The following is a 23,173-nucleotide window of genomic DNA, read 5'->3' on the forward strand; positions in this document are numbered from 1 at the left end:
ACAGTATTTATTAATTGAGTTCGGTTGACGCATGCTTACATTTACATCTCAAATCTTTTGTAGGGTAAAAGAATAAAAATCCATGGTATTTTGACTCGTCTGACGCTAACTGAATCATCAAATAATGTGCCAGAAGCCATGTGCGTCTTAATTGCACAATCACGCGATACGTCCTTTTCGCTTGCGCAACTGCGTATCAAAAATGGCAAATATAACCAGAGGAATACCTGGGCAATTTGTGTCATCGGCAAGGTGCAGCAGTCTTGCATTTAGTTCTATAAACTGAACCTAATAACTAATTTGATTTGTCTGTATCAGACCAAAATATAATCTGCATCGTAAATAGTTGTTACGGTGTCACGCATAGAGTTATTTATACAAAATTACTAATTATTGAATATTGCTTTCGATAAAGCGGAAAAATATTGCTGTTGATATAACGTATCGTTTCTTTTGTTGACTAATATATGTATATTTTCTCAATATTTCTTTGGTTACATCCAGTTTGTGCAATTTGGAATTGGGAGCAGCCATTAGAACTGCATTTGTTAATGTCAACGGATTGCTAGATCAATTTCGTCACTATTTTAATGTTTCCTCCAGACAGGCCAAGTAAAATGCAGTTCAGTAAGTGCTACTGCCTTGATCAATGTCAATATTATAACACTTCACGAGTTCCCTGACTATTTTATTATAGTTGTTATAACTGGCCACATGTAATGGTGACACACCATTCTCATCGCAAATGTTAACGTCCACAGAGTGACCAACTAACTGTTCTACTATTTCGAAGTTCCCTTCAAGACACGCCAGGAACAACGCAGTACAGCCAGAATTATCGCTGTGATTAATATTAATATTATCGCATTTCAAAAGCGCGTTAACTACGTCTACGTGGTTGTTGTAACATGCCGTCTCTAACGGAGAAAATCCATTATTATTGCTCTTGTTCACGTTTACTGAGTATTTTACCATTTCCATCACTACTTCGGCGTTCCCTTCCTTACACGCTAGATACAATGCAGTACAGCCAGAATTATCGCTATGATCAATGTCAATGTTATGGCATTTCAAGAGTTTATTGACTACATCTATGTGGTTGTTTCCACATGCCTTATGCAAAGGTGACAAACCATTCTCATCACTAGTATTTACGTCTACATTGTGACTGATCAAATCCGACACTATTTCTAAGCCAGGTACAATGCAGTACAGCCTGTATCGTCGCTGTGATTACAGTCAATATAATCACACTTCAAGAGTTCCTTGACTACTTCTATGTGGTTGTAAAAGGTTGCGGCCTGTAATGGTGACAATCCAGATTCATTTCTGTTGTTAATGTCGACTGAGTGACTAATCAAATATTTCACTATTTCGACGTTACCTACCTGAGAGGCCAAATAAATTGCAGTACAGTCAGAATTATTGCTGTGATCAATGTCAATAGTATCACAATTCAAGAGTTCCCTGACTATTTCGTTTTGGTTGTTATCACATGCTATCTGCAAAGGAGATAACAAATTCAAATTGCTCTTGTTTGCATCTGCAGAGTGTCTAATCAATTCCACAACTATTTCGACATTCCCTTGCTTACACGCCCAGTAAAGTACAGTAGAGCCGGAAATATCGCTGTGGTCAATTTCAATATCATCACATTTTAAAAGCTCCTTGACTACTCTTATGTGGTTGTTATAATGGTGACTAGCCAATTTCATTGCTTTTGTTTACGTCTGCTGAGTGTTTGATCAAGTTAACTACTGCATCAACGTTTCCTCGCTGATAAGCCAGGAACAATGCTGTACGGCCAAAATTATCGCTTTGGTCAATGGCAATATCATCATTGATCAAGAGTTTCTTGATAACATCTTCGTGATTGTTATAGCATGCTGCTTGTATTGGTGTCAAACCGTCCATATTGCATATGTTAACGTCAACAGTGTGATTGATAAATTTTTCAACTATTTCGACTTTCCTTTCCTGACAAGCCAGGTAAAATGCAGTACAACCAGAATTATGGCTGTGATCAATGTCAATTTGATCACAATTCAAGAGTTCGTCGACAACTTTCATGTTATGATAACAACATGCTGCCTGTAATGGTGATAAGCCATTCACATCATTTGTGTTTACGTCTACAGAGTGGCTTATCAATTCCCTCACTATTTGAACGTCCCCCTTTTGACATGTCCAGTAAAATGCAGTAGAGCCCGTATTATCCGTGTGCTCAATGTCAATATTATCACATTTTAAAAGTTCCTTGACCACTGATATTTGGTTGTAATTACAGGCCGCTTGTAATGGGGTCAAGCCAAGCTCATTCGTCTTGTTTACGTCTACAGAGTAACTGATCAAATCCATCACTATTTCTACGTTCCCCTTCTGACTCGCCCGATAAAATGCAGTACAGCCAGAATCATCACTGTATTCAATGTCAATATTATCACGTGTCAAAAGATTCTTTACTGTGTTTATGCAGTTGTTAAAACAGGCCGTCTGCAATAATGACCAATTATACTGATCAGTTTTGTTTATGTCCATATCGTATAACAATAATCGTTTTACAATTGCATCGTCACCTTCCCAACATGCTCGGAAAAATGCAGCAAAAGCAATATTATAATTGTACCTAATGTTAATATTGTCACATTTCAAGAGCTCCTTCACTACTGCTACATAGTTGTTATTAGAGGCTATCTGTAATGGTGAAAATCCATTCCTATCGGTTTTGATTACGTCAACAGAGTGGAGGATTAATTCATTCACTACTTCAACATTCCCCTTCTGGCACGCCAGGTGAAATGCAGTACAGCCTGTGATGTCACAGTGATTCATGTCAATATTATCACATTTCAAGAGTTCCTCAACAACTTCTATGTTGTTTTTATAAGATGCAACCTGTAATGGGGACATGTCATCCAAATCGCTTTTGTTTATATCGACAGAAAAATTCATCAAGTTCAAAACTATTTCAATGTTCCCCTTCATACACGCCAAGTAAAATGCAGTACAACCAGAGAAATAAGTTTTTTCAATGTCAATAGTTTCATATTTCAAAAGCTCTTTGACAATTTCTATGTGGTTGTTATAAGAGACTACCTGTAACGGCGAATATCCAAAATTATTATTTTTGTTTATGTCCACAGAGTAACTGATTAAAGCCATCACAATTTCGATATTCCCTTCCTTACACGCCATATAAAATGCAGTACAGCCAGACTTATTGCTGTGATTAATGTCGATATTATCACATTTCAAAAGCTCCCTGACTGTTTCAATTTGATTGTTATCACATGCCACCAGCAATGCACCGCTAGAGTTTAAGTCCACAGAATGACTGATGAATTCTTTGACTATCTCGATATTTCCTTGCTGACCCGCCTGGAGAAATGTAGTGCGGCCAGAATAAGTGATGTCAATATTATCAGATTTCAAGAGTTCCTTAACTACTTCTATGTGGTTTTTATCACATGCTATTTGTAATGGCGACAGCAAATTCTTTGGGCTCATATTTACGTCTGCTGAGTGACTAATCAATTCCATCACTATTTTGATGTTCCCTTCCAGACATGCCAGGTACAATGCAGTACAGCCAGAGACATCGCTGTGATCAATGTCCACATTATCACATTTCAATAATTTCGTGACTACTTCTATGTAGTTGTTGTAAGAAGCCGTCTGTAATGGCGAAAATCCGTTATCATTGCTCTTGTTCACGTCGACTGAGTGTTTGATCATATCCATTACAATATCGACGTTGTCTTCGTGACACGGCAGATAAAACGCAGTACGGCCAACGTTATCGCTGTGTTCTACGTCAATATTGTCACATTTCAAGAGCTGCTTTACCACGTCCCTGTTGTTATTATTACATGCGGCCTGTAAAGGTGACAAGCCATTTCCATCACTTGCGTTTACATTTACAGAGTGTCTAATTAATTCCTCCACTATCTCAACATTTCCCTCCTGACACGCCATGTAAAATGCAGTACAGCCAGAGTTATCAGTATGTTCAATGTCAATACCATCATATTTCAAGAGTTCATTGACAACCTCTATGTCGCATGCCACCTGTAATGCTGAGAATCCATTCTCATTGCTTTGGTTAATGTCGACTGAATGGTTCATCATATCCCTCACTTTTTTTAGGTCGCCCTTTTTGCAAGCCTTGTAGAATGCAGTACAGCCGGAAATATGGGATTGTTCAGTGTTGATTTTCGAACATTTTAAAAGTTCCTTAACTACAAGTCTGTAGTTATTACAACGAGCCACTCGTAATGGAGACCATTCGTCCTCTGTGTGTTTGTTTATATCTGCAGAGTGATGTATCAATTCTCTGACCACTGTGGCATGACCATTTTGACATGCTGTATAAAGGGGTGTGGCTCCGTCAGTTCTACCTTTGTCAATGTCAATTTTATTACTTATTAATTCACGGACTACACTAACATGCCCACTTTGACAGGCTAAATACAGAGGTGGAATATCATTAAATGTACCCGAGTTAAGATCTTTAGAATGTCGAATTAGTAGACTGACAATATCAGTGTGTCCTTCCTGACAAGCAAGACTTCTTTCGGAAGATTACTGATTTCATGTTTGTGTTGCAAAAAACGTCAGAAACTCTCCCTTTGCTCCAATCTGTAACCAGTCTTTCCATGAATAAATCTATATTTGTATTGGTAATTTTAATACAAACATCTGCTGTTACTTCTACATCATACAAATTCTCGCAGAAAAACCTATCCCTGATTAATTTAGAATCGGCATAACAAACGAAAATCTCTATCATCATCTCCCCATAAAGTTTTGCTAGGAAATCAAAAAGTTCATCATGCATAATTTTGTATGTATTATCTTCAATCCAAATGTACACACCATTTAGCATTTCTAGTGATAGTTGAAGTATTTTTCGCGATTCCCATTTGGAAAGTTCACATTCATTTACTAATATTTCCGTAACTTCATTTAAAGTTTCATTCATGTTCTTAAAATCCTTGCATGTTAATTTGTTATTGTATACTAGACAGAGTATTAAAGCACAGTATGTACGTTTACCGTCATCATTTTCAAAATATAAGCTTTTCAGATCTTCTTCAAAAAATGAAAAAGGATTTTTAAGGCAGTTTAGAAAACTGGAAAAGTCTGTCGATTTGAAATGTCCACAACGGAAATGAATGAAATCCTATTCAATTAAGTTTTCATCAGCTATTTGCTCTACAATTTGACCAAAATAAGACTTAACGATTCGCTTTCTTTCTTCAAGTGAAAGAGACACTGTTGCCGAACCAATATGACATTCACTACCTTTAAACAAAGTCAGATTTCTCAGTCTGTCATCTAGAAATACCTGTAGCCTACATGTGGCAATAATTTTACAGCAAGCATCTTTAAACAGCAACTCAATTGTACCGATATATTTCTTCCAATCATCAAAATAATTTTGATTCAATGTAAATTTGCCACATAAATCATCGAACACAAAAAGAGTTTTACATCCGTGTTTGAAATACCTAATAACTTCCTCCGCAGTATTTGCTGGTATACCCCTCGTCCTTCATCTTAAGAGCTATATGTCGGGCTATAAATGTTTTTCCAGTACCACTATTTCCTATCACAACAACACAGTTCTGTTCTTTGACCATTTCCATACATGCCTTTGCAGCCCTTGTTGAAACATATCATTTGCTATTGATTTCCCAACTGTCTATTGTTTTTTTCATTTGCTCTAAAATATAAAATTGTTATGATCAAATTGTATGTTCCCCATTATTTCATATATACAAAATTGGTCTTCATAAAGCAATGTTGTGCCATTTGTTTCTTTGGTTTTTTTTTAATTCGTCATTTTAAGCATCTGTCACATGTCGTAAAATGCCACGGTTTCAGTGATGGTATAATGTTATTACTTTTTCTCCACTGTACATGCATTGATCTTACAAAAATGTATACATGACGAGTACTTAGTGACGATCTTTTTTTCTGATTGAGAAAAGAAAACATTTCGTCGGTAATCTGTACTTTTTTCCTTTGATCTTAAACTCAGATAATGTTCTATAGCTCGTACAAGACAAGATATTCTCAAATATTTGCAAAATTTTACGAATGATCTTCGAAATTTTACAAGTCGTATAGTGTAAAAGTAAATGTGCACATTCAAATAACTTAAATTTATAATTAGAATACTGGTAAACCTAATAATATGTAATATCACTTCATATACTGACAATATAACGCGTCCATCAATATATTCCACATGATACCGGCTGTATAAAAAAACGAAACTAACTGATATTATCTATTAACATCGTAATAAAACCGATATTTAACCTCTGAAAATCAATTATTTACCTCTTACGTTTGCGGGAATGGGGTTTTCTAATGACGTTTTTATCACAGCTGTATAAAAAAACAACAATAGTGGTAAATTTCAGCATTTTAACACTTCCTTGTATTAGTATGTAGTTAAAGACAGATTTTTGTTATGCCTGTAAATTAAAACGGTAAACGACAGCACATGCCATTGTCTCTTACTTTTTTTGTTTTTGAAGAAGGATACGTTAATACCAGAACATATGTAATATGAATCAATGTAGGTTAATTTTAATTGTTTGGAATATAAAAAGCTCCAGTTTCTACACTGAAATTTCAAATGTTCACAACTGAAATTTTACGTAAACTGTTTATCATATATCGCGCTTTGCTACCATAAAAAGGGATGCATAGACACTCAATTTCGTTCTCATTGTTCCCGACTCTATGCTTAAGGTAGTAGACCTTGGGTACCCCCAGAATTTTCCCACAATTCAATTTTCTTTAAATTTGTACATGATATTACACTAACTGTGGCGCATCATTTGTCAATGCTTTAAGAAAATTCTCAAATATTGCTATTTTTAAAAATCTGAATCATTGGCCAAACTGAAACATATCTTGTATTTTAGGGTCATTTTGACAATATATTTAAATAAATAACTGAATATTAAGTCAAATTCACTTAAAGAGGATTAATATATCAGATTTAACATGGATTTTTTTTTCTATTTTATAAAAGATACATTTGGCTTTTAAAATGCCAAAATAAAAAAAAGGGGAATAATTTTCTGCTATTTGCTTTTATAAAAACCTGTACTTTGCAAAAAATCCATGGTTCAATTTTTGTAAAAAACTTATATTATATGGACTATACATATGCAAATCAATAAACAAATTTTCCGAGTAGTTCACCGTGTAGTTTTTTAATGTTTTAATGAGTGTAGGGTAAGCCATAGAAATATATATTTTTTAATAATTAATCACTATGGCTAAAATCATGTTAATATTTAATAAGGTTACCAAATATCAAATTATGATGACTTACATTGATGAAAGAGCATTGCCGATCACAGCTTGAGTCAACTACTGTTGCAAATTAATGTTAGACAAATATTCATACTTTTGCATGGAAGGGCAAACTCATATGATAAATATACAAAGTAGTTCAATTCTGGATAGAGTCATATGTTGAACAAAGCAACAAAATGAAAACAGAAAGCTTGAAGTCATAAGGAATTATAAAAAAAAGTATATTTTTGTAACTCTAAAAGGTTAAGAAGTTATAAAAATGGCAAGGTTATCGCATACAGAGATTATTTTCATATTTTAATTTGAATATTTTATCTAAAGGTTTGCAGTAGAAGGAATCATTTCCAACTTTTTCCCTCCTTATAAAAATATACTGCACAACGTAACCATTTGAAATATTTAATCAATACTTTAAAAGACTAGAGTTACTGGGGCTGGCATCTTTGTTCTAGAAGTTAAACCCTTTCTTGGAGTTATTTCAATTTAACATCAGTATCACTTTGAAGCTTGTATATTAGGAGTCATTTAAACGCTCTAGTGACAAAAATTCTTTCAATTTGGATTATCGCCCTTATCCCAGGTCTACTACCTTAAGTTTCTTCCATTGGTAAGATGTAATTCAAATAGAAACAGTGTACTGATGTACCGGGATGTCATGAGATTTTCGGTCCGCAAAATTGAAAAGTCCATCTAGTACGCATTCTAGCTTAACAGTTATTGCTCATACATGTCTTCAAAAGGGTAATTAAAGGAACTAAGATTAGAAGAAAATATTACAGTTAAACAGGGAAATAAGACACACACAAAACAAAGAATATGAACTAACCAAAATCACACGTACAAAATAAAGACACATAGTTAAACGAGCAACTCGCACTTCACTGAAAATCTCGGAATATGAAAAAGGTATACCAGTCCTCTGCTTTTCTAGGATTATTTGTCAAATTGTTTATCATGTCCGCGTAAGCATCCTCTGCTTTTCTATAAACATCCGCCGAGTAGCTCATAAAAGTCAACTCCAGGGTAGACAAAAGATAAAAGGATAACTATAACAACGTGAATAATTCAATACTCATGGTGCAGATGGATACACTAAAACGATCTACATGGTGACGGCCATAAACTTTTTAAGCAAAAGATAATCTGTTCCAGAAACCTTACTGTGGGAAGTGTAGCACGATGCAAAAAGTCAGCATAGTTTTTGCAAGTTCTGGCATAACGTCTAAAATGTGATATAAATCTGCATACACAGGTAATAAAAGATAAAAGGAATGTTGACAATACAGAATGAGAAGCCATCGCTTTTGTCGGGAAGTTTTGCCATATGGTATTTTTCCGTCGTCATTTTTGTTTAGGTCAAGATATGATGCTGATTTCATATTGTCTGTAGTATCATTTATCTCATAGATGCGAAATATGTAATCCCCGAAATTAGGAGTGAACGCACTTGTCAGGGCGTAGTGAAGCAGAATTTGTTCCCAATGGAATATTTGACAGTCTGTAGAAAAACACGTCCCCCACATTGAACAATTACGTCCACGAGTTCATGATGATGACAATATATATTATGTAGTGAAGATTTTGTAGCAACAGAACCCTATTCCCGAAGCCAAATTGTTAGACGTCTAGCATGGTAAAAAAGTCCACGTAGCTTCGGCATGCTCTGGCATAACGTATGGGATGTCATATAAAAAATCCATATGCAGGTGTGAAGGGAGGTTTCCATAGACGAAAGGAAAGAAAGTTTTTCAATACGGAATAAGAAGTCATCGCGTCTCTCCTGTAGTTTGTCATGTACTCCTAAAAGTGTCTTTGAGTATTCTAGATTGGTGATAAGTCACAGAAATTATGAAAGGTGGGTCTCATCAAACTGAAGAACAAAGGCGGTTAAGTTTTTTTCTCTCTGTAACAGATTTTGAAATACTGGTGTTAGACACAATTTTAATTATGTCTAGTAACAACGGCTTTGTTTGTCTTCTAGGAAGGTATTATTATCAAGTTCTTTCAAATTGGACCTGTTATTTCAGAGGTAAATAATTTTAATAAGTACTATCTTTAACAATAATCTTTTGATACAGTGTTTTCGAATGCAACTAAGTTATTAGTTTTTGGCCAATCGGGAAATAGAATTACGATCAGGTGACTTGCGTTTCCATAGAAGAGCGTCTTTTACGTCAAAGGGTAAAAAGCGAAACTACACGGACTGTGTCGGGAAAAAAATGACAGAGGCGTAATTTTCAAACCTTTTTTGTCCTTTGTTGTCCTTTGATGTTGTCATTTTCTACTTGTTTTTCATATAGTTAAAAAAAATTGATGGACGTTGTAATTGCGAGATTTTGTTATCAATTATACGGATAAAGTGATTCTTATAAGTAGATTTATCGGTCTTTCTTTTTGTTATCAATTAAATGTATTCTTTTATCATAATAAACAAATAAATGTATCTTAACAATTAAGCTGTAATGCATAAAAACAAATGCTACTTTTTCTGGTTAGCATTTAAGGTTTCTGATTGGTCATCTTGACGTTCAATATCACACTCGAGACATCTTTTCTTCTGTGTTACCAGTTGTTAGAAAATTGGCGCACCTGTACCTCTAGTTAATTAAACTCTTAAATAGCCACCATATACGAAAGAATGCATGATTTATTTTATCAATTTCATCACTCATTCCACAATATTTATCTTCTCCATCCATGGTTTTCCTAAAAGAAGCCCGTAATTGAAAATAAAACGACTTGAGGAAACTTTGAATCCGGCGTTGAAACCGTGAAATTCTTAAAATTTAATTTTGTCGATACAATTTTTAAGCCACAATTTAATTCAATTTTTATAGACTTTCTTATTAACTTGTAACGGTTGTAGTTGGCTAAGAACTAGACTACGACTATAAATATACTCACCATTTCAATACTTTCCAAGCAATTTTGAATAGCTTCCATGACCTTTTCATCTTTTTGGAATTTATTTTTCAGGTCGTAGATCGAAGATATTACAAAAGAATCGTCAAACATATAAATGCCTAAAATCAATGAGTTAACGCTAACAAAAGGGAAAAACAATTTAACCTGTGTGAAGTACGCATTAATTTTCATATATCAACACACAACATCATAATTAAGTAGCAGTAAGAATCAAGCAAATTCTGTAATATGTAAGATACACCTACAAAAGAGCTGCACGTTTTTATGATGAAATGTATTATCATTAATTGAAAATCCAATAGTTTCTATTGTATTTTGGTGTCATTTACATCGATATTTGCCTAGATTTTGAATTCTACTGTACATTCTATATAATACTCTCCTACAAGCACGGGTTATGTGGAAAGTCCTGTGTTAATTTCTGTTAATATGTTAACTAAAAGTTTTAAACAAAGTATAAAAAAATAAAATTGTGTTGGCTTTCCAAACCTGTATCACATTTAACATGATTCATAGCTGGAGTGCTAATTAACAAAACATTAAAGGAGCAATATATAACATTACAAATGAGTTTAATAGTATTATAAAATAGGTAAATCTTTAGACATCTTCCAGTCATGCACTATTTCATCTATATTATAGATATATCTTTCTTCCATTGGTTTTCTATCAAGTATGTAATTGTCTTTGATATTGAATTAAATGCTGATTTTTTTTAGTAAGGTATAAAATTCTTTGAAAATCATCGAATACGGATAATTATAATTGAAAGAACTTCCATTGGTAACAGAATTTTTTGTCACTCTAATGTATTAGAGTTCTAAAATATTATAAATGTAATTTTATACTTAATTTTGACACCACAATTTTAATAATTATGACTGGTGGTGTGCAGCTGACATCTCATGCGAATGTACCAAACTGAACTAACCATTCTTTTTTAGCTGCTTTAATTCTTTCAATACTTTATTTCCGTCTGAACTGGTCGTCATATTAGTGGTTGCTATCTTTTTGACAAGATTGTTCATCAAACAAAAACTATCATCATATTGTTTTTCGTCCCACTTCTTAAAATTACAATGGCCCCATGCTTTTCTCACTTTCTCCTTTACCTTGAAAATTAGAGATGTGTAATTGTCTTTACTACAGGTTTTTAGGTGACTTTAAGCATTAAACTTGTGTTTGATGTAAAAATTGTACAATTTGTAACATACGCGTCAAAGCCAACAATTTGTAATTGAATTTCACTCAAACAATTCCTCTATATTTTAAATGAATGTAAATCGATCGCTACATGAAATGATCTTTTTGAAATGTAAGACCTAACATTTTTGACAGAGTTATCTGTCATTAGAATTATTATTTGCATATATTAAATAAATTGTATGGATTGTATTTCATTTTACCACAATGGCATGATATATCTTATCTCCCGTATTTCATTAGATAAACTGTTAAAGGTTGGACAAACATTTTATTTTTTTTTTCGTTTTGTTTTTTGTTTTTTGTTTTTGTCTTTTTTGTCTTTAAACAGTACGCTTTAAAGCGTGATTATTTAATAAGACTGTAATAACAAAGTTGAAAAAGATAGCACGTCCTGTATCTCACACACACTTACACATTCATTTTGCTTAATTATTTCTTTTTGGAAACAGAGTTGCTTCCAACAGAAAATTTGACCGTCTTCGTGAAATATAGACCACACATATATTTAATACGGCTGTGCTTACGAATACATTTGCACGAGATGAAAAACGCTGACCCTAGCCGATTGTTCTTAAACTTAGTGTAATTGTTTTCTTTTATGCTGATATATATACATACACACACACACACATATATATATATATATATATAGTTCCGGTCAAAAAAGGCATTTACACTAAATATAGGTACATGACTGGCTTGGATTTTTTTAACGTCTTTGACTATCCTTTTGGGTCTCACATTGACGGTGTAAAGCATCAACACGTTTGTTCCAGGCATTCATATTCATCGAGTCATGGTGTAGACAGTGCAATCAGTTGTAACGTGACCACGTTCATTTGCAAAAAAATATCACGTGATCAAATATAAGAGTCCTTAATTAAAAAAATGTTGTTTTATAAATACTTGTTTATATAGGCTCCATAGTCTAGAAACCTGAACAACGGAACATTTGAAATAACGTTGTACAACCTTTGCCGAGTAACACTTTTCAGACTAAAATCAACTAATTTCAGTGTACGTACCGATAAATAAGTCATAGATCAACTTGTGTACCTGTCATTATTTTTTTTCGAAATCAAGATGTTAATGAATACTGCGATGTATTCACGGGATGTTGAAAGCAAATTCGAGATGCCGGGTATAAAGGGTCTTATTTTAAGAAAACTATATATATATGTGTGATAGGGTATATTATGCCATACATGTATACAATGTATACACATGTAGACAAGGACGACTTTGGGTAATGTTTGGGATTTTTGGCTTTAATATATCTGTTAATATGAATTATTTCAATAAGATGCCAATGTCTGTAACATGAAGTCCTTGATATTCAACTGTCATTTGGTAATGTAAATTATTCATAGACAGTTTTTGTACATATATAAGCACATATAAGTGAATTCCCCGAGGAGCTTCAAACAAATGATAATATGCTACATATACATAATTTCTGTAAATAAAGCAAAGTTTATAATGTAAATCCGTGTCCGAACTTGTAAGAGCAAAAGTAAAATACCTGACCGGCTTCTTTCATAGGTGAAAGTACACAATTGCATATTATGCTGAGTGTGGATGAGCAATCACGTGTTGTCAAAACCTTGCATACACGGCATGAAAGTTTGCTGGAAAAGCTTGGCGAAATCGGTTGGTGTCCTAACTTTGAAATCATATTTTGAGTTGTAACTATTTCTGATTAACATTTTCCCATGTTGCTCATTTCCATTAATTGACTGATAATTTAAGTACATCAGCCTTTCATATGATTTCAATACAGGAGGGCATGACTGTGTACTGATGCCATATGTACTTTCCAACTGTTTGAAAAGGTTTAGCATTTCAAGATGTGTAAACTTTCTCAAATAAGGGCAAAGTACCGAATTTAAAGCGAAACCGATAACAAGCCATCTTCTTTTATTCTGTACGAGATCTAAAGACAAAAACAAAAAAACAAAAACAAAAACAAAAACAAAAAACAAAAACAAACCAACAAAAATTCTTTCTACTTTTGAAGAATGTGATTGACAATGCATTGACCTAATTTTCTAATTAATTGTCCTAAATAAATTCAGGGAAAGTTTGTCTGCCACTTTACATACCAAGTCTACAAGGATTTCATTAAAGAATACATTTATCTTTGCCCATTCAATATTTTGTATAATTGTATCTTTCCCAAGTTAAATAGTAATGCTTGAATGTAAACAACTGAATTTTACCACATCTGAAGTAAATTAGGAACATATTGAAATCAATATTTATGTCCTATAATATATAAACATATATGTACTTATAACCGTCTATGGACCTGCAAGTTACAATGTAATTGCGTGATAGGAAATCAATTAATAATCAATTAAACCGTTAGTAAGTATGTAAGTCTAGAAAGTATGCAATGTATTTTGATTATTATATATATATTTTTTTAATTATAAACGTATAATGTTTTAAACGGCAAGGTCAGGAGTTATTTTGTATACCAAAATATCTAAGCATAAAAGCAAAAAGAAAAAAAAAAGATACATCAACAAAAAAAAAAAAAAAACCAAAAACAAAATCAAAACAGACAAACAAACACAAATAAAAAAAATAATAAAAATAAATAAATAAATAAAAAAATCTGAATTAGGGGGCACTTAGCAGACATCATATGTAAAGTACAAATTCAAACTTATGAAAAGAGTAATTATATTGACCTATAATCGGCAATTTACGATGATGATTGATTTTAACCAGGTTTTAAGTGTTTCAATATTTACATCCCTTTAACCTGAAGCACGTGATGAAAAACACCAGCAAAGAATATGGAAAATACAATTTGATAAATCACCTACTAGTAGGTGAAATAAATAAACATTTTCAAATTGGTATTGAATTATCGTAAAATTACCTCCAACATAAAACTTTGCTCTCCTTATCTCACTATTTATAAAAACAAGGACTTTAGATCCATTGTTAGATAGATTGGAATGAAATATGTACAGTTTACGTAATTTCCCGCCATTGACCACACTGACGTTATGGTCGCCATCGCAATCTTTCCCATTTACAAACCACTTCACATTATCAATCTCCTGAACAATCTCACAGCTAAAAACTCCTGTATCACATTCTTTTACAACATCTTCAATCTGTTTTGAAAAGTGGGAAGCTGAAACACGTTTTTGTACAAAATTAAAGATGTCATGTATATTTAGTGAACTTATATTTTACTTATTTATTCTGATTATCCAAATATTTTAATGTACCTGTCTGAGTGGGTGATCGGCTGATATGTAAAATCTAATTCAAAATTATCTTTTTTAATATTCATAATGATAAATGCACGCCCTCGATGTTCTAATTTATGCATTGTATATTATTGTTGGGAGAAGACTTCATAAGTTGGTAAAACTTGTGTCCTATCCCTTTTGTAGCGGTAACAAATAAAATTGTTGTGGATAATTTGTCGGGTTTATTTAATCAGTCCGTTCAAATTTCGTCGAAAATGTCTCGGTTCCAGATGGACTGATTTATTTCCAATATGGCGATTATGGTGCTGCTTAATTCAATTCTCGTTTCGTGGTAATTTGCCATTTTACACTTCATGAGATAATAGAACTATTTTGTCACCAAATTCTCTGCTCCCAACGGATGGATTTTTTTTATATTTTGTTTATTGTTGTATTTATATCGGGCATACATTATAAAACCTTACACAACAACGCGTACAGCTGTATGTTTGAGACGTTTTTTTTTGTATTTAAGTTCATACAATATTTGTGATACATTTTATGACGAAAAAAAAAACTATTTAGCTTCATGAACTCGTTTTGTTTTCTCTATATGATTTGCATTCAATGATTTAAGTAAAATAACATGTGACAGAATGAAACTTTTAACTAGATTGTTCTGACTTGGACCTGTTGAATAATAAACTTTATAAATCAACAAAAGAAACGAGAAAAATAACGAAATATAAATATATTCATTTTCCGAAACAGAAACGATGAAAATTCGGAATATTACCTTCTGTCTGATAACTGAATTCGCCATAAATCAATAAATTATTTTAATTGTTTGATGCATATATCATGGCTACTGTAATAGGTAAAAAAATGTCATTTAAAAAGAGTTCCTAAAAATTTTAAACGCACGATAAACGAACGCTCACAGCGTACATTTAAACGCACGATAGACGAACGCTCACAGCGTGCTTTTAAACGCACTATAGACGAAAGATGCAAAATAATGACATAAACCAATAATGATGAAAGAGAAAAAAGAAAATTGAATTAATGAAGATATATAAATTATACGTATCAAAAAGTATAAAAATAATATTTGAATCAAGGAAATAATCAAAGTACAAAAATAAACGAACGCTTGTATCGTGCGTTCACCGTGCGTTTAAACGAACGCAAAACGATGTGTAAACCTTAACGTCTCAAGGAGTGTACAAATATCAATATTCAGACTGGTGGCACGTCTTACGCAAACTTGTACACCAAATAAATGCCGAGAAGTCTTGCCGTGTCCCCGGGATACGTCTATAACTCATTCTCGACCACACAGTGAATTTCAAAGAGTAAACAAAAGACCAGAAGAGAACCTGATTATCATAACAACATAATTTTGGGTCAGCTGAGGAATGTGATAGTTCTCCTTTTTAGTTCGTCAAACAAATATCAGGATAATTATTTTGATCCGGCTATATTTTGTCTTAGACGTAATGTTTTGTCACTGTGTCATGTACATATGTACAACAATATAGATAGATATTTCATCTATATGGCATATACTTTTATTGATAAAATATTGTATGATTTTTTTGTTGACAACTATGTTTCATTTCGACTTTGTATCATAAATTTCAAACGTTAAAATGAGTTACTTTTGACGTGAACATTTGCAGTAGTTTCCCTATTACCGGTTGTTGCATTTAATTTTGTATGGTCATCAAATAACCTTGCTTCTGGAATGACAAATTTTTCTCAATTGACCTTCAGCTACACTTTTATAAGGATCTCCATAACTAACGATTCCGTCATTTACTGACCAAAAACTTCTGCATCCTCATTGTTGACCTCACATATTAGTTCTGCTTGTTCTCCTTCATAAACTGCGATGTCACTTAAGTTTCGAGTCCATAAAACTAACGTTTAAAAAAATTAAAAAGTCTTAAATTATTATGCAATATACACTTAGTTTGTAAAATTAATATCGTGAATTTGTGTAAAACCATACACATCCTGCCTGTAATCCTGTATTATTGCCTAACATATTTTACGACACATATGTACAAAACCTATGTTATGTCACGCCTATTAATTGGCTGTGTTAAATAAGAAATTCATAACTGTGTTTTCATTCAATATTATATGTCCAGAATTGATATAAAAAAAAATCATGCCAAATACGGCAGCCCAAATTTGTGTTTTCAGTTCGGTATCTTTCGTTCAACTACTGGACCTGACTCGACAGTTTTGAATACACTTAACACATGCTACATTTGTATGAAGAATCATATATAAACCAAGTATTATGTTTTCATTCCTTATTAAACAACTGATTTATAAAGGTGTCGTACATTGTTTTCCCCGTAATTGTCCTGTATTATGTAATGAGATGAGCCGTATTGATCATTGAATGGTTATATTGGGTCTTAGCGTTGATATTCTCGATCCAATACCAATGGATATAAAAATGTTTACCAGCGCTTGAACTTGTAACTTCAAAACTGATGACTTATTCTGTATGATAAATTTGATTAAATATATGAATAATATAAAACTTGAAAATCAACACACAATTTATACCAAAATATAACATGCCTAGTTGAGAATATTTTCCAATGGATTTGGTACCTGTATCTCCTTAATTTATCATAAATTTCTATGCTTTGTGACACAGTATTCCAATAAACACTGTGAAATAGAAGATATTGTAACTTAAAATCTTAGATCAAGGTTACAATTCGATTTCTATGTAAAATTAAAAGTAAAAAGAAATACAACTAATTAAAAAAAAAAAACGTTATCTAAAAACATATGAAACTTGAAGTCAAAAATATAATTGTCTTCTAAACAACAAATTAGATATCTATTCACAAAACTTGAAATTATATCACAAAAATTCAATTCTCAAAGAAATACTTCTATTATAAATGGGGTAAATCAATTCACTTATTTATACTTCTATCAATTTACCGAGGTATTAGAAAAAAAAAAAGAGCTAAAACCGAAATTTCTATCAAAAATGTTATTAACTTGATACATAAGTGAATTCAAATATGTAAATCAATCCAACCCATTTGTAGGCGATTTATTAGTTAAAGCACATAACTGGGTGTTTAGCTTAAACATTGGTCATTTAAACACATTGTCTCGATTAAAGTTCAGCAAAACATCATGTTACTATTCAATTAGTTTTCAGTTCCGGTAACTTTCGTTCAACTACACAATCTTATTTCTAAACATTTGTCATTTTTGAAAATTTGTATTGAAATAATTTTGAGTCGGAGACACTCGCATGATTTTAATATTGACAAATTAAACATATTGAGCAATAATATCAAGCCCATCAGAGACAAAAAAAAAAAAAAAAAATGTTGATTCTGTTTCAATTACCAGAAATATGTCATTTGTCGCAACCTCGAAAAGGATAATCATATTGCCAGTTTTTTTTATTTTAAACAATAATTTTGGACCATTATTGAAATTAAAATTGTTGAATGTGTTTGTATCGTCCAGAAAACTCCTCCACTTACTGAAATCAATAATTGAAGTATGCACATGTTTATAAATGCATATTAACATGTGTTACTAAATATCCAATACCAATACATGTGTTGAACTTGCTATGACATGTTAATAAGGATTGGGCATTCCACTTCATGTAGGTTAGGTTGATAAAATTCTGGGCTCTCAGTTTTTAGACAAAGATAAACAGTTATCTAGCAAAGGAGAATTCAACTGCATAATGGAAACGAAATTCCGACTTACAGTGTACTCAACGAAAGACATTCGAAATTCTTATGAAACAAAAATACAATACCGGTATATTAAGGACTTAAAGGCTAAATCCATAGATACTGACTCAAAATTATTACTTCAAAATCAATATTTCAACTAAATCTTGTATCAAACGATTTTATCTAATTCTAAATAGTCACATACATATGTATCCTGAAAAAATGTTTCCTTGGACAAAACCTGTATACTTGTTTTGCAGCTTTATAAGATATAATATATATAGACATTTGATGTAAGAGGTTGGAATTCCGTTCTTTCATACTCCAAGCCAAGTCAGAAACAAGTTTTTTTTGTTTTGTTTGTTGGGGTTTAACGTCCGAGCAGCAATATTTCAGCTATATTCAGACGATGAACATGAACATGAAATTGATGATAAAATGAACATGAAATGATGATTAAATGAAAAAGGGATGGAACACAAGGACAATGGGGTCGACAAATTTTGATTGCCACTGGAAATAGGGAGAGATGGGTAGGGTCGGGCAATTTAGCCTCCTGTGGCGGAGCCCTATGGGTCCTACTCCGGGAGAATACCACAGTAGGGTTCTTTAACGTGCAAGGAACGTGGCATCTTTCCCAACACGGTGCACCACTATGGTTTGCGGTCAGTTTTTCCGTATTATAGCCTGACAACCCCAGCATGTAACACGCCAGGGGTACCCCATTCCACCACCTGGGGCACACATCCCAGTTGCTCTGTGGGCAGAGCGCCCTAGCCCCTGGCTAGGGTTCTGGGCACTATTTAGTCACCTTTTACGACAAGCTTAGCGCTGCTGCAGGCCTATTCTTTTAACACCCGGACCTGCACGGGGGTCAGAAACAAGGCTTGCCAGACAATTTCTAGCACTACCGCAGTAATACATAGACCATTTTAGGCTTAAAACATTTTTCCGGTCACCCATCTGACACGCCTTCAGACTCCCTACTCATAGGTTTTTTATTTCAATTTTGAAGAAAAAAAGAATAACGTAAAACTTTAAAATTTCCAAAATTAAATTGGAAACACACATGCCATGAGTGTGTTCTTGTTCGTGGATAATCCTTTTTCGGAATTCGGCTCTTGAGATATGTTTTTTTTTTTTTGTTTTTACCACCTCTATCAAAACAAAAAAAGAACTTGTGCATTGAATCTCAAAAGGGATTAGGCTGTGGACTAAGTCTATTACACGTTTAGTCTTTGCATATTTGGTTTTCATTGTATCTTTATGACTTATTTCATATTAAAAATATCAGATGAAAATAAATATCCCTACCTACCGACCCTACAAAATTTATAAATAGGGCTCGGAAACATAACATTATTTTTTTCGGCCTTGGACATTAAATCACGTGAACATGCATTAATTTGAATGAATGAACGTGGTCATATGACAACTAATTTACCCGAATATATATTCACCGGTTTGATTCTTTACACCGTCCGTGAGAGACCCCAAACGATAACAGGTCTATTAGTATTGAGTATATATGTTAGCACGAAAACGAAAACTAAATCAAGTGAAGGAACAGTCAGCTGATGGTCAGCGTCACACATATCGTGCAAATAATTGGCTAACACTGTGTTACGAAATATTTTTGGGGATTTTAGTGGCTTATATCCACAAAGACAGTCGAATTATCTCCTTGAAGCAACGTTGTTCTAGCTTTATAATGCACGAAATGAAGGATGTAACGGATATACGGAAAGTGCTATCATTTTCAACTTTATTGTTTTAGTGTTATTTAATAATATAAGACAGTAAAGGCAATATCAAGTGTTCGCACTCATTCAATTTGCAAAAATAACTCATTTTCAAGAATTTTATCTAAAATATATGTATCACAGCCATCAACATAAAACTGATATAGACAATTTTAACTTTTTTTACAATAACTTTAGACTAATAGGTAAATTAGAAGTGTTCGCTCACATATACTTCGCAATGTTATTTTGAAGATTTTTGACTGAGAAATGAGTGCTGCAACCACCAACTGGATACTAATATTGCCATTTTTATAATATTTCAAGCAATAATTTTGGGCCATTATTGAAAGTAAAATTGTTCGCACCCTTACAATCTGCAGAAATTTGTCATTTTTGAGAAATTGGACGACATTAATGTGTCACAGCCACACATATGATGCTTATTGTGACAATTTTTGAATTTTAAACAATATAAGACCATAATGGTAATTTCAAGTGTTTGCACTCATCCAATTTACAAACATGTCTCATTTTCAAGAATTTGGTTAGAAAAATATGTAATACAACCGTCAACATTATACTGGTATTGACAATTTAAACATTTTTTTACAATAATTATAGCCTAATAGGTAAATTAAAAGTGTTTGCACACATATACTTTGCAGAAATATGTCATTTTGAAAATTTTTGATTGAAATTTGAGTTTCGCAACCACCAACTGGATACTAATATTGCCATTTTAGAATTTTAAACAATAATTTTGGACCATTATTGAAATAAGACTTGCAATCTGCAGAAATATGTCATTTATTCCACAAATGAAATATTTACTTAAAGAAAGCTTGAAGTTATTGAAAACTAGCTCAGAACATATTAAAGAACACAGACATTAGAAAACTAAAACCATCAACTCAATTCAAGTGGGCTGGATTTGAAGAGGTAACGTAGTACTAAATATGCAAGTTACGGTGTAGTCAATATCTTAATGTGTCAATACAAGGTTATAAGAGTACAGAAGATCTAAAAAAATATATTTTTACCAATATATCTTTTCAGTGCATCGCATTTGTTTAAAAGAGAACTCAAACGAACCAAGGTTCCAGCGATAATAAAAAAAAATGTTATCCAGGGACAAAGACCAGACTTTGAAAGTGTGCTGTTTCAGGAATATCTCTATGTACGAATGGGAATTAACAATAAGGAAATTATTATCATCTCTTTGTTTTATAAATATCAGTTTCAATGTTTCTATTTTCTACTGTACTATCTAAATCAAGAAAAGGTGTACGAGTCTTGTTTTTGTAAGACTAGTCAGTTTTTCTTTTGGGTAAATATCTGGAGTAAAGTTTTCGAAACTAAGATTTGTTAAGGTGTTATTGCATTTGTGTAACTTGTCACGTTTTAAAGGATATTTAAGGAGTTTAGCAATGAAGCGTGATTCGTAGCAGTAAAGAAACAAATCAGTTATAAGATGTATTATCAATATCTACCTTAATATCATCTACCATGGCGTGAGTGAGTACATCATTGGCCACCAGATAGTTGAATACTACTTCAATATTTTTAATGTTTGTTGTCAGGAAAAGCTTATTTTGTCTTAGTATGACTTTGTGTGTCTCCTCCATGTCTGCAACGAATATGTTTCAATAACAACTTTAGACGGTTTACTGCATGCGTCTGACAAACATTTTATAGGACAATGTTGATATTCTATTTGAACAATACTGAAATTGAAAGACGTAGTCAGATGAAGTAGCTATCAGTCATTCTTTTGGTAGCAACATGCATTTACTTAAACTAAATTTGAAAAAAAAATCAATATAGACGCTCTACGTCATCAGTGGTTCATCATTGTTCTGAATTATCAACAAAGCTTTTTCTATTTATCTTGTACGAAGGTCACGTGATCAGGTACTAGCAACAAACATACAATACATGTATAGCTCAATATATTTTTACAAAGGATGCATTATTCTACATATTCTAAAGCATGCCATTGTAAACGATATAAATATTCTTATTAACCAACTAAGGGGATTAAGGTCTAGAAAAACAGTGTCAGGGGCGATAAGCGATAGCACACAAAAAAGCCTAGGCCTCTGTAGCTTCAGAGGAGAAGATTTTTTATAAGTTGTCCACGACGACGGATGCCAAGTGATGGCATAAGCTCACTTGGCCTACAGACAGTGAGCTAAAAATGTTATCTCATGGGTGTTAGTGTTACTTTTATGGTCTTTGTGCACTAAGACTGGTCTTTGCAGTATTTAGACAGACCGCTTATTGACAAATATTTTACCAGTTCTGTGTTACGATGAACAACATAAAATTTTGTTTAATTAGTTACCACCATATCATACTAAGTAGAATGTCTCATGAATATCCCCATTTTTTGCAATTAGTGAATTAGAAATAAATTATTATCTGCAGTTCTAAGATGAATTACTGTATCTCACGAAATGCTGTTAATCTTTTATCCATTGCTCACTTAAAGAAGACATGACACAAAATAATATTTTTTTCAATTTTTGGTTTATTTGATTTATTACACCAAATATATATCATAAAAACGTCCCTTGCAGTCACTTGCACGATTCAAATGAAGATAAATTGATTCCAAAATGGACAATGACCCAAGCCATACAAATTTTAATTAGTCATGTGGTCACGTGACCGTGCTACGTCATTGGTTCTCAATTCATTGATAGAGTGGTTGAAATGCATGGGGCGTCTACACTTTTTACATGATTTCTACAATGGAGAGTGAAAATATTGAAAGTTTTGGTTTGCCAGCGAATATATTGATACAGCTGTATCAATTTAAACAACTTCGAGAAGAAAATGATAAACAATGACAGAAATATTTAACTATTACATGTGTGAAGACTAGATCCACAGACGACACCACTTCTTTTCAAAGATTACATAGAAATATTTCATTACGTTCTGTCATGTTCGATTGGACTTTTTAAATAAAATAAATTATATTCTCATTCTAAGATTTAAA

General features: G+C 32.8%; 1 pseudogene; it reads right to left on the bottom strand.

Moving 5' to 3' along the window:
* Positions 1-1,021: 1,021 nt before the first annotated feature.
* Positions 1,022-21,794, bottom strand: LOC148610501 (uncharacterized; annotated as a pseudogene).
* Positions 21,795-23,173: the final 1,379 nt, after the last annotated feature.

The sequence above is a fragment of the Perna viridis genome, chromosome 8, assembly GCF_037379345.1.
Source record: "Perna viridis isolate PV_CMFRI_1.1 ecotype Kerala chromosome 8, ASM3737934v1, whole genome shotgun sequence".
Taxonomy (NCBI): Eukaryota; Metazoa; Mollusca; class Bivalvia; order Mytilida; family Mytilidae; genus Perna; species Perna viridis.